Source organism: Oncorhynchus mykiss, chromosome 12 (assembly GCF_057628025.1).
Source record: "Oncorhynchus mykiss isolate SJ-2025 chromosome 12, ASM5762802v1, whole genome shotgun sequence".
Classification (NCBI taxonomy): Eukaryota; Metazoa; Chordata; class Actinopteri; order Salmoniformes; family Salmonidae; genus Oncorhynchus; species Oncorhynchus mykiss.
Window position 1 is genome coordinate 27,603,368 of NC_143033.1, and position 12,426 is coordinate 27,615,793.

Consider the following 12,426-nt stretch of genomic DNA (forward strand, 5'->3'; position numbering starts at 1 on the left):
GGGATGCCGTATTTATGATGAATACCAATTACTCTATAAACATTCAGAAAATGCATCACGTAAGATGGCACCGGAGAAGATGGCAGATGTTTTACATGCCCCCAGCCGATTGTGTTTTTTGTTTGCTTATTTGCATTGTTTGTAACTTATTTTTTAAACTTATTTTGTACATAATACACCGGCTCTGACGTTCGTCGGATGTGGCAGGGCTTGCAAACCAATACGGACTACAAGGGGAAGCACAGCCGAGAGCTGCCCAGTGACACAAGCCTACCAGACGAACTAAACGACTTCTATGCTCGCTTCGAGGCAAATAACACTGAAACATGCATAAGAGCACCAGCTGTTCCGAAAGACTGTGTGATCACGCTCTCCGCAGCCGATGTGAGTAAGACCTTTAAACAGATTAACATTCACAAGGCCGCAGGGCCAGACGGATTGCCAGGACGTGTACTGCGAGCATGCTCTGACCAACTTGCAAGTGTCATCACTGACATCTTCAACATCTCCCTGTCCGAGTCTGTAATACCAATATGTTTCAAGCAGACCACCATAGTCCCTGTGCCCAAGACAACTAAGGTAACCTGCCTAAATGACTACCGACCCATAGCACTCACGTCCGTAGCCATGAAGTGCCTTGAAAGGCTGGTCAACACCATCATACCAGAAACCCTAGACCCACTCCAATTTGCATACCGCCCCAACAGATCCACAGATGATGCAATCTCCATTGCACTCCACACTGCCCTTTCCCACCTGGACAAAAGGAACACCTATTTGAGAATGCTATTCATTGACTACAGCTCAGCGTTCAACACCATAGTGCCCTCAAAGCTCATCAATAAGCTAAGGACCCTGGGACTAAACATGGATCCTTGACTTCCTGATGGACCGCCCCAGGTGGTGAGGGTAGGTAGCAACACATCCGCCACACTGATCCTCAACACAGGGGCCACCAGGGGTGCGTGCTCAGTCCCCTCCTGTACTCCCTGTTCACTCATGACTGCACGGCCAGGCACGACTCCAACACCATCTTTAAATTTGCAGATGACACAACAGTGGTAGGCCTGATCACCAACAACGACGAGACAGCCTATGGGGAGGAGGTTAGAGACCTGCACCATCGAGAGCATGGTTGAATCACTGCTTGGTATGGCAACTGCTCGGCCTCTGGCCACAAGGCACTACAGGGGGTAGTGTGAACGGCCCAGTACATCACTGGGGCCAAGCTTCCTGCCATCCAGGACCTCTGTACAAGGTGGTGTCAGAGGAAGGGCCTAAAAATTGTCAAAGACTCCAGCCACACTAGTCATAGACTGTTCTCTCTGCTACTGCACAGCAAGCGGTACCGGAGCACCAAGTCTAGGTCCAAGAGGCTTCTAAACACAAGCCATAACACCCCTGAACATCTAGTCAAATTGGTGACGCCTTGTTAAAGTGAAACTTTGCAAGGGCAGTGTGTGGGAACTTTGATTCATGTCTCTGCAAATGAAGATCATTCATCATGAGGTGTCACAGTATAAGCTGCTAAAAACACATATCTGTTATGTCAGTGCTGCCGAAGATAGCTTATTCACCCCCTCTTTACACCACTACTACTCTCTGTTGTCATCTATGCGTAGTCACTTTAATAACTCTACCTACATGTACATACTACCTCAAATAACCGGTGCCCCCACAAATTGACTCTGTTTCTGTACCGCCCTGTATATAGTCTCGTTATTGTTATTTCACTGCTGCTCTTTAATTACTTGTTACTTTTATCTCTTATTCTTATCTGTATTTTTTTAACTGCATTGTTGGTTTGGGGCTCGTAAGTAAGCATTTCACTGTACACCTGTTGTATTCGGCGCATGTGACAAATAAAATTGGATTTGATTTGATTTGTGTGTACATGTTCTCAATTAGAAAATGTCCCAATTTTCATAAGAACAACTTAAAAATATATATATATTTAAAATCAAGCTGAAAATGCCATCGATGTGCATTACTACTAAATACAGGGAACATTTATATTATTACAATTGGGATCGTCTGATAAAAATAAATGTTTGTAGCAAACAGGGAGATGTAGTGACTCAGACTTGATGCCTCCACATGTGAAATGAGTATGTAATTGTTGATACCTGACTTGTGTTATCTACAATATGATGGTGAATATTCAGGTAGTTCAAACCAGGGCAACCATATTGTGTGCTATTTATCTTTCAACACCTCAAGTTTTGGGTTCCTCCCTCATATCACAAGGGAAGTACCAAACCACTACCCCACTTTGCTGTGGTTGGAAGGGTTGGTTGCTTGGTTGCTTCAGAGATACAAGTGGTTGTTTTCCATTGTGTACTACATTAACAATTAACTTCCTATTACACTACTACTACATGTACTACTTTCAGGCCTCAGGGATCCTGGGGTTTTTGCATTTTTCAAAATGTTCAAATATACATTATGTTGAATTATTTTTTTTTTTTTTTTTTTTTTTTTTTTTTTACAGGGACAGTGCACATTAATCAACTCAGTAAAAGTGCCGGTTTCAGCCAGCCGGCTAATTTTCAACCGCAGTCCCTGGGACAGGATAGGATGTACCTATCCTTGACTTATTGCTAAACCCATTATGGATTTTTGTTATATGCAAATGTAAAGGTTTGTTTATGAAATGGTGGACACAATGTTTACAAATATTTTATGGATGCAGGACCAATCTTGGACTATTTTACTGTATCAAAAGATGTTCTGTATGCAACCAACATCAATAGTCTTGGCTCCAAATTGACTCCATAAATTCAAATATGCATTATAAACAGTCTACATTGTACTAATGAGAGATGGTATGTTGATGGAGATTTACAGTAATAACAACAACAGATGCACTGCTCCTACAAAACATGAGTAGTGACATTTTCATGGATTTACTTTCCATCCCCAGGTCCACAGCTTGGGATAGGGAGCTCCAGTCCCTGGGAAGGGGGTGGTGTCACACAATTTACCCATCCCTAGCAAACACAGCTGATTGAACAGAACTAGGCCTTTATTACTACAGTATGAGTTGTCGTGTCTTTACTATCATTAACTGAAGAATTATAGTTTTTTTTATCAAAGATTCTCTGTAATTAAGTATTACACGATTAGACTGATTAATCATCAAATCAAATGTTATTTGTCACATACACATGGTTAGCAGATGTTAATGTGAGTGTAGCGAAATGCTTCTGCTTCTAGTTCCGACAATGCAGTAATAACGATGAGTAATCTAACCTAACAATTCCAAAACTACTACCTTATACACACAAGTGTAAAGGGATAAAGAATATGTACATAAAGATATATGAATGAGTGATGGTACAGAACGGCATAGGCAAGATGCAGTAGATGGTATCGAGTACAGTATATACATATGAGATGAGTAATGTAGGGTATGTAAACAAAGTGGCATAGTTTAAAGTGGCTAGTGATACATGTATTACATAAAGATGCAGTAGATGATATAGAGTACAGTATATACAAATACATATGAGATGAGTAATGTAGGGTATGTAAACATTATATTAAGTAGCATTGTTTAAAGTGGCTAGTGATATATTTTTACATCAATTTCCATCCATTTCCATTATTTAAGTGGCTTCCCTGACCAAGGCCCTTCTCCCCTGATTGCTCAGTTTCACCGGGCGGCCGCCTCTTGGAAGAGTCTTGGTGGTTCCAAACTTCTTCCATTTAAGTATGATGGAGGCCACTGTGTTCTTGGGGACCTTCAATGCTGCAGACATTTTTCAGTTCCCTTGCCTAGAACTGTGCCTCGATAAATTCTGTCTCAGAGCTCTATGGAGAATTTATTCGACCTCATGGCTTAGTTTTTGCTCTGACATGCACTGTCAACTGTGGGACGGTTAATGTCCAATCAATTGTATTTACAACAGGTGGACTCCAATCAAGTTGTAGAAACATCTCAAGGATGGTCAATGGAAACAGGATGCACCTGAGCTCAACTTCAAGTCTCAAAGCAAAGGGTTTGAATACATATGTAAATAAGGTATTTCTGTTTTTATTTTTAATACATTTGCGAAACAAAATCTAAAAACCTGTTTTCACTTTGTCATTGTGGGGTATTGTGTGTATATTGATGAGGAAACAAATGTATTTAATATTTTTTTTTATAAGGCTGTATCGTAACAAAATGTGGAAAAAGTCAAGGGGTCTGAATACTTTCCGGATGCACTGTATCTGCCTAAATAAAGGAAACACCAACATAAAGTGTCTTAAAAGGGTTGGGCCACCACAAACTGCCAGAACAGCTTCAGTGTACCTTGGCATAGATTCTACAAGTGGACCTAAACCATGCCAAGAAAATGCACCCCACACCATAACGCTAACTTTGTATCCCTTGTTGACTCAAGTGTTTCCTTTATTTTGGCAGTTACCAGTATGCCTACATTCGTGATGGCCGCAGTTTGGGTAGCATGCCCGCAAATTATACAGCTTGTTGCATGTTGTGGCGATAGACATGTATTCCATAGAAGGGTTTTGTAACCTCTTAACCTGGCAATTTGTCTGTTAAACTCATGGGGACACTAGCAATTAATGCCAGTCCTGACTTGATTGGAATCTGCCATCAATGGATTATATTTCTGTGTTTGGTTATAGCTGTCAGTTTTCCTTTTGCAGATTTCAAAACACAATTGTTGGAAAAACGTGAGCCTGCAGTTTGGAAAGCAAATGCCGACTGCTGAAAAGAGAAGACTAATCTTTCTGTAGAACCAATAGAAGAAAAAAATATCTCAACAATTCCCATTTTTTTGCTAATAGCAGCATTGTTTTTCAAAGTAGCTCATCTTGATATAGGCTATTGACACAATGGGCCATCACCATGAGTAGCCCTATGGCTTCATCTTCATCATTAGGTGAGTCAGTGTGCCACTGGACATGTTATTTAGTAGCCTACTGTAGCCTATGATATATATATAGGCTACTGTATATTTCTTCCTAATAATGTACAATCTGTGTAATAATATACATTTTTAAGCTACCTGAGCCTATGATTTCTTAAACCGGCTCTGTAGGCACTTTTATTCTCACCAAGCTCAGTCCTACCACAGGCCTGAGCGGTTGAGAGCACTGTGCAGCCTCAAGTCCCCACAACTTCCTCCTTAGTGCCCCCTGGATGAAGGCAGGGTAATGAATTGTAACCTGAGAAGGTCCTCTTGACCGACTGTCTGCCCCAACCTACAGTGTGAGGAGACTAAGCTGGGATATGTTTATTTAGTTAGTGAGGAGGAAAGAGGGAGGCCTAGCCCAGAAAGCAGTGGGGTTTGGGAAAAAGCAGGAAAAGGGTGCAACTGTAGAGGGCTATCAGCAAAAAACAATTATTTTGTCAAAAAAAGTGTGACTTTGATTGCTTGCTACCTCTCTGCAAGACTTTTACAAACATTTTAAATGTTCCTCTCTAGTGAATGTCAGCATCGAAGTGCACTAGGACATTACAGTAGGTGACGTCGTTTGTGACCTTACCGGGCTTAAAAAGATGACCCCTCAACAAAGCACTGGCCCCTACCCCAAAGTAAACCGCAATGAGTCAAGTATTCAAGAGAAGGTGAAGGTAAGTACTAATCATACTTCATTGTCATTAATGTTCTACAGTAGGTACTGTGTTTGTGTGTGTGTGTGTGTGTGTGTGTGTGTGTGTGTGTGTGTGTGTGTGTGTGTGTGTGTGTGTGTGTGTGTGTGTGTGTGTGTGCGCGTGTGTGTGCGTGTCTTTCAAATCAAATCTAATTTTATTGGTCACATACACATGGTTAGCAGATGTTAATGTGAGTGTAGCGAAATGCTGTGTGTGTGTGTGTGTGTGTGTGTGTGTGTGTGTGTGTGTATGTGTGTCCCCACTCCAGGACCTTGAGATGCTTCTTACGGAACCACTCCTTAGTTGCCCTGGCTGTGTGTTTCGGGTCGTTGTCATGCTGGAAGACCCAGCCACGACCCATCTTCAGTGCTCTTATTGTGAGAAGGAGGTTGTTGGCCAAGATCTCGCGATACATGGCCCCATCCATCCTCCCCTCAATACGGTGCAGTCGTCCTGTCCCCTTTGCAGAAAAGCATCCCCAAAGAATGATGTTTCCACCTCCATGCTTCAAGGTTGGGATGGTGTTCTTGGGGTTGTACTCATCCTTCTTCTTCCTCCAAACACGGCGAGTGGAGTTTAGACCAAAAAGCTCAATTTTTGTCTCATCAGACCACATGACCTTCTCCCATTCCTCCTCTGGATCATCCAGATGGTCATTGGCAAACTTCAGACGGGCCTGGACATGCGCTGGCTTGAGCAGGGGGACCTTGCGTGCGCTGCAGGATTTTAATCCATGACGGCGTAGTGTGTTACTAATGGTTTTCTTTGAGACTGTGGTCCCAGCTCTCTTCAGGTCATTGACCAGGTCCTGCCGTGTAGTTCTGGGCTGATCCCTCACCTTTCTCATGATCATTGATGCCCCACGAGGTGAGATCTTGCATGGAGCCCTAGACCGAGGGTGATTGACCGTCATCTTGAACTTCTTCCATTTTCTAATAATTGCGCCAACAGTTGTTGCCTTCTCACCAAGCTGCTTGCCTATTGTCCTCTAGCCCATCCCAGCCTTGTACTCAGCTCTCTGGTCTCGGCCATTGTGGAGAGGTTGAAGTCTGTATGATTGAGGGTGTGGAAAGGTGTCTTTTATACAGGTAACGAGTTCAAACAGGTGCAGTTAATACAGGTAATGAGTCGAGAACAGGATGGCTTCTTAAAGAAAAACTAACAGGTCTGTGAGAGCCGGAATTCTTACCGGTTGGTAGGTGATCAAATACTTACAGTATGTCATGCAATAAAATGCAAATTAATTACTTAAAAATCATACAATGTGATCTTCTGGATTTTCTGTCTCTCACAGTTGAAGTGTACCTATAATAAAAACATGCTTTGTGTCACGAATATTACCGAAGGTGACTCCCCTTCTTGTTCGGGTGGCGCTCGGCGGTCGTCGTCGTCGGTCTACTAGCTGCCACCGATTCTGTGTTCGTTTGTTTTTGTCTAATTGGTTTCACCTGTTTCTTGTTTGGTTATTAGGGTGGGGTTATATAAGTTAGTTCAGCCCGCTTCTGTTTGTGCGGGCTTGTTTGTATGTATGTGTTCGATTGGTTTGTGTTTGCTTTTCGGGTTCTCGCTGTCCTTTATTTTTTCACATTATTTGTTCCTGTGATTTATTTCTGGACATTAAAGCGTGTTTTTCCCGCATCCTTTTGCTCTCTGCGCCTGACTCCACACCTATACACTCATTGAGCGCTACACTTTGTAAGTAGGAAAACCTGTCAAATCGGCAGTGTATCAAATACTTGTTCTCCCCACTGTATATAGAGAGATGTGCAATACCATAGAAAACACTTGCACAGCACACATTACATAGCAAGTGAATCAATATTTATATTTTTGTGTCCATCCAAATGGATCAAGATATTGGACCCCACAGATTATATAGCTCTATCACCATGGGCTGATAATACAGATGGGTGCATCTGTTTCCTTCCTCTGCTAGGCAGCTGTGGAGTGAAGGAAGCCCTCACCATCCTATCCCACAAGTTGCTTTCCATCAGCTATGGACAAAACATGTTATTTATTTATTTATTTATGCAGTACTACAATTGCATTCTATTGTACCGTATGAGATGCACTAACATACGTTTCTATATACACTACCGGTCAAAAGTTTTAAAACACTTACTCATTCAAGGGTTTTTCTTTATTTTTTACTATTTTTTACATTGTAGAATAATAGTGAAGACATCAAACCTATGAAATAACACATATGGAATCATGTAGTAACTAAAAAAGTGTTGAACAAATATTCTGCAAAGTAGCCTATGGCTATTTGAAGAATTTCAAATATAAAATATATTTTTGATTTGATTTTTTGTTGTTGTTTTGTTTCCTTGCCACGATATTAATGAACATCGCAAAACTTATAATGTCCCAGCCCTACTAACCATGTGCACAGTAGGCCTACAGATATCAATTCCTAGTATTACCAATTTTAAATGGGCTCTACCCAGTGGGCAAAATTGTCAGTGACTGCCTGACTGCACCACAAATAACATCAGTATGATGTCTCATTTATTTAATAAAATATTTATTTAACCTTTATTTAACTAGGCAAGTCAGTTAAGTACAAATTCTTATTTACAATGACGGCCTAGGAACAGTGGGTCAACTGCCTTGTTCAGAGGCAGAACGACAGATTTTTACCTTGTCAGCCCAGGGATTCAATCTAGCAACCTTCCGGTTACTGGCACAACGCTCTAACCACTAGGCTACCTGCCGCCCAAATTGTGCCTGCTGGCTTGTAGATTTTTCAATTATAGCCAAGAGAGAGCGTAGTCTGCGGTTCAGATTTCTTTTCTTCTCTGCCACTGACTGCAAACTTATTTTCCTGCTGCGTTAACGTTTTCTAAATTACAGTGCAGAGTCAAATCAAGGTTCTCCTTGGCAAAATGACATGAAGGTCACTGCACACCAAGTCATTATGAAACACAACCCAAACACTTTGAAGGTTGGTTGTATGTAATTAAATAATAACAATAATTAATAACAATGAAAACATGATCTCCTCTCAAGAAGTGTTTTCCACAAGCGTGATTAAAGCATAATTAAACTGGTAAAGTTAGCAGTTGGTGTCAGTGTAACAAATGCAGTCTGTAGGTCTGCGGTCTGTGGGCATACGCCACAAAAAATCAACTGACACTCGACTTTTCCTACTAGCACTGACTTTGCTGATAGCTCCTTTATTGAGGGAAAATGTACTGACTATGACTGAGATATATGGTTGTCTCACCTAGCCATCATAAGATGAATGCACTAACTAACTGTAAGTTGCTCTGGATAAGAGCGTCCGCTAAATAACTGAAATGTCAAATGTAAATGTAAACCGTCTCTCATGTTCCATAGAATACTTTCAAGGTAGGGAATCATCTAATGTTGTTAATTTGGGTGAACTATCCCTTTACCAAGCCACTTTTGGCTCCAGGAATGAATGATTTGTTTATCTCATCCTTGATCAAAAAAATAATGTTTTTTCTCACAGAAAATGAGGACAACACTTCAGCGAAAACACTGGCAAATCGGCCATGACAAAGGCCTTCAGCAAACCGAAGGGCCACAGCAGGTCAGCTATATGAAGAGTACTGCCACTTACAGTGCCTGTCTGTCTGTCTGTCTGTCTGTCTGTCTGTCTGTCTGTCTGTCTGTCTGTCTGTCTGTCTGTCTGTCTGTCTGTCTGTCTGTCTGTCTGTCTGTCTGTCTGTCTGTCTGTCTGTCTGTCTGTCTGTCTACATACTTGTCTCCAGGCTTGTTTCCCCTTTTTACTCATGCTATTTGTATTAACAGATCCATTTGTCTCATGTCAGTGACTGTTTGTGTTTACTCACTGTTCAGGCATAATCATGGTCTCATCTGACATAATAACGGTCTCATTTCCAGCCATTGTTATTGTTCCGTAATTCAATACCACTGCTGCCAGCTTTGCACAGACCCTGCTGCTGCATTTGCCATGAAAGCAAACTCGAAGCAGACTAGTGATAGACTTATGTTGTGAGGAGTTATTGAACGACATCATGTCATACTTGATAAGGTATGTTTTGTTAGTATTCAGCAGAAGAATGCATACTGTACTGTCAGTTTCATCAATCTGGTTTCTCCAAAGATGTTTGTACTGCCCTTGAGATGTGCAGCAATGACTAGCATTTTGTTTTCATGTTCAACTCTCCTGTCGTCTCCAAGCCCTGCTCTAGCTCACTGTCTCAGTGACGCATAATGCACACGGCACTCCACAGTCCCAAGGTCTGTAGCGCTGCCATCCGCAAAGAATTTCTGCCTTTATTTGGCCTCAGAGCTTCTCTATCATGGTAATGGCAGATAAACAGTGAGGGGTAACACAAACAGCCCCTTTGAAACACAGCACGTGGGGCTATTGCCATCTCGGATTAGCTCCTATAAAAACTGAAGAGAATTTAGTCTCTATCTAATTTTTGGTTGGCTTGGTTTACAAAAGATGGCTATCAATCCACACTTCATTCTGTAGACGACTGGATTCCCTCTCTGTGTCCTTTCTTGTCTCACAGTCATGTACAAATTAAGAACGTTTTCAAGGCAGATAACCATTACTGTAGTATATGCTTTTGTATTTGCAGCAACAATCATAGTGATTTCAACATGGATACTAAATTAATCATTGTCATTTGACATGTTTGTGTGCTACTGGGAGCTCCGTTGTTGTTCCATTTCCCTTAGGCAAGTATTTGAGTTGTCAGATCAGACACAGTCATATTTGTTGGACATTGAATTATTTAATTAAAATGAAACTTAAATTAAACAGGCACTTATATACAACCGGTGCCCAGAAGCCATGCATTCCCATGAGTATCAGACATCTAAATTGTTCAATTATTCAAATATGTAACCCCTACAAAGAATGTAACCCCTGTGTGTTTTTTGTGTAATGTGATAAATGTATTGTAAATGCCTGTTTGATGGGAGACTCAAGGCAAAGTCACCCAAGGGGATTCAATTCAATTAAAAGTACAATTAACTGAATCATTGCCAGAGACATGATATCGCCTTTACAGAGTGGTTTTTGTCTTTAGGGATGGCGTCCCAGTCCCATCACCAAGAGCACGGCTGATCCAAAGCCTAACGTCCCAGAGTGCAGAGTTTGTGATGGAGGAGCACATGCAGCTCAGCACTGGACTGTAGACCCAAGAGAGACACTTTTCAGTGACACACTCATCATCACTAAATCAAAGTTAGTCCTCAGCGTCTAAGGCTGGTGTAGAATATAAAAATTACTTCTGAAATTAAATGTTGACACTTAGGGAAAAAAAGTGTTATCTAGAACCTAAAAGGGTTATTCGGCTGTCCTCATAGGAGAACCCGTTGGAGAACCCTTTTTGGTTCTAGGTAAAAACCCTTTTGGGTTCTATGTAGAACCCTTTTCACAGAGGTTCTACATGGAACACAAAAGGGTTCTACCTGGAACTAAAAAGTGTTATCCTATGGGACATCCGAAGAACCCTGTTGGAACAATTGTTTTCTAAGAGTGTAGGATTATGTATCTACCTGATGCAGGCACATTAAGATATCAGACATGTATAGCACTAATATATGCCTATTTGCCACAGGCACATCACCAAATCCAAAAAAGTGGAATATCCCAGCAATCTAACCATGAATGTTGTTCTCCGCTACCACTAGCCTACATCTTTACTCATAGATCTTTAGAGTAAGCCAGAAGAGTTACCACTAGCCTACATCTTTACTCATAGATCTTTAGAGTAAGCCAGAAGAGTTACCACTAGCCTACATCTTTACTCATAGATCTTTAGAGTAGGCCAGAAGAGTATCACAAGAGGAACAAGAATAATTGACAACGTTTTGTGGTCTCAAATGGCATTTCCTGTCTCTGACCATTCCTGGGGGTGTAGATATCGCTGAGTTTCTTTTCTTCCTCCTAAACATAATTGTATTTTTCTATTCCCACGGGGCAGACCCACTGACTACCGGCTCTGGGTTGTCTCAGGGAGAGAGGAAGCCCCATGCCCTCTCATTGGTGAGGAAATGTGTCAGAACTATCACTTTGCACTGAAACACACCTCCAAACACAGTCAGGATGGAGGCACACTTGGCTTGGCTCTGGTTTTACACCATAGTGTTTCTGTGTAGGCAGGATTACCCAAAGCAAACCAATATTTCAGTAGGGCAGGTTTTCGGTCCGTACTCATCCTTGATGTGTTCACATGTAGGGTTTGTGACTTGAAACTGTAATCTGGCGACATGGCTACAGGAGCCTCTCTAGAAAGCCAAGGCATATTTAAGAATCTGATGAAAGGGATTCATGGGGGCCTTTGGGTGTCTGGAATGAATGCCTCATACAACTGCATGCTATTCTGTCTAAAGGGCACATACAGTACCTCATTGTCTCAAGTCAATACTGGTAGAAAATAATATAATTTAGTACCCTGAGAATTGTAGGTGATCTCAGTTCAAAAGAAAATTGCAAAGGATTGGTAAGACTGCAACCATGTTTATCTAATATTTGCTTTAAGCCCATGTAAATATAAGGGGCGTGTGATTCAACATGTTTCTAGCATCATTTAATTGCTCCTTTAAATTCTCGACTTTTGCCTTTTGACTCCTTCTCATTCCTTTCAATTTTGTTGGTTTATTTGAATAGATAGTAAGCTGATGACAGATTACCAGGCCGGATTCAAACCTACTGTGACAGTGGTACATACAGTACATGTACCAGGAGCAACAGCACTAACTACTTGACCATATAGGCCACATCCTCATTCATGATTAAACAGAAATGGTAGAAGCAGTGACTGAACGCATTCTCCCATTCTACACAAAAACCTGATTTGATCAGA

At 41.4% G+C, this 12,426-nt stretch overlaps 1 long non-coding RNA gene across 1 annotated transcript; it reads left to right on the top strand.

Moving 5' to 3' along the window:
• Positions 1–9,013: 9,013 nt before the first annotated feature.
• LOC149979115 (uncharacterized) lies at positions 9,014–12,178 on the top strand. The gene is made up of 2 exons (XR_016484966.1): positions 9,014–9,167; positions 10,645–12,178. It is a non-coding gene; the product is annotated as an uncharacterized LOC149979115 (long non-coding RNA).
• The last annotated feature ends 248 nt before the right edge of the window (positions 12,179–12,426 follow it).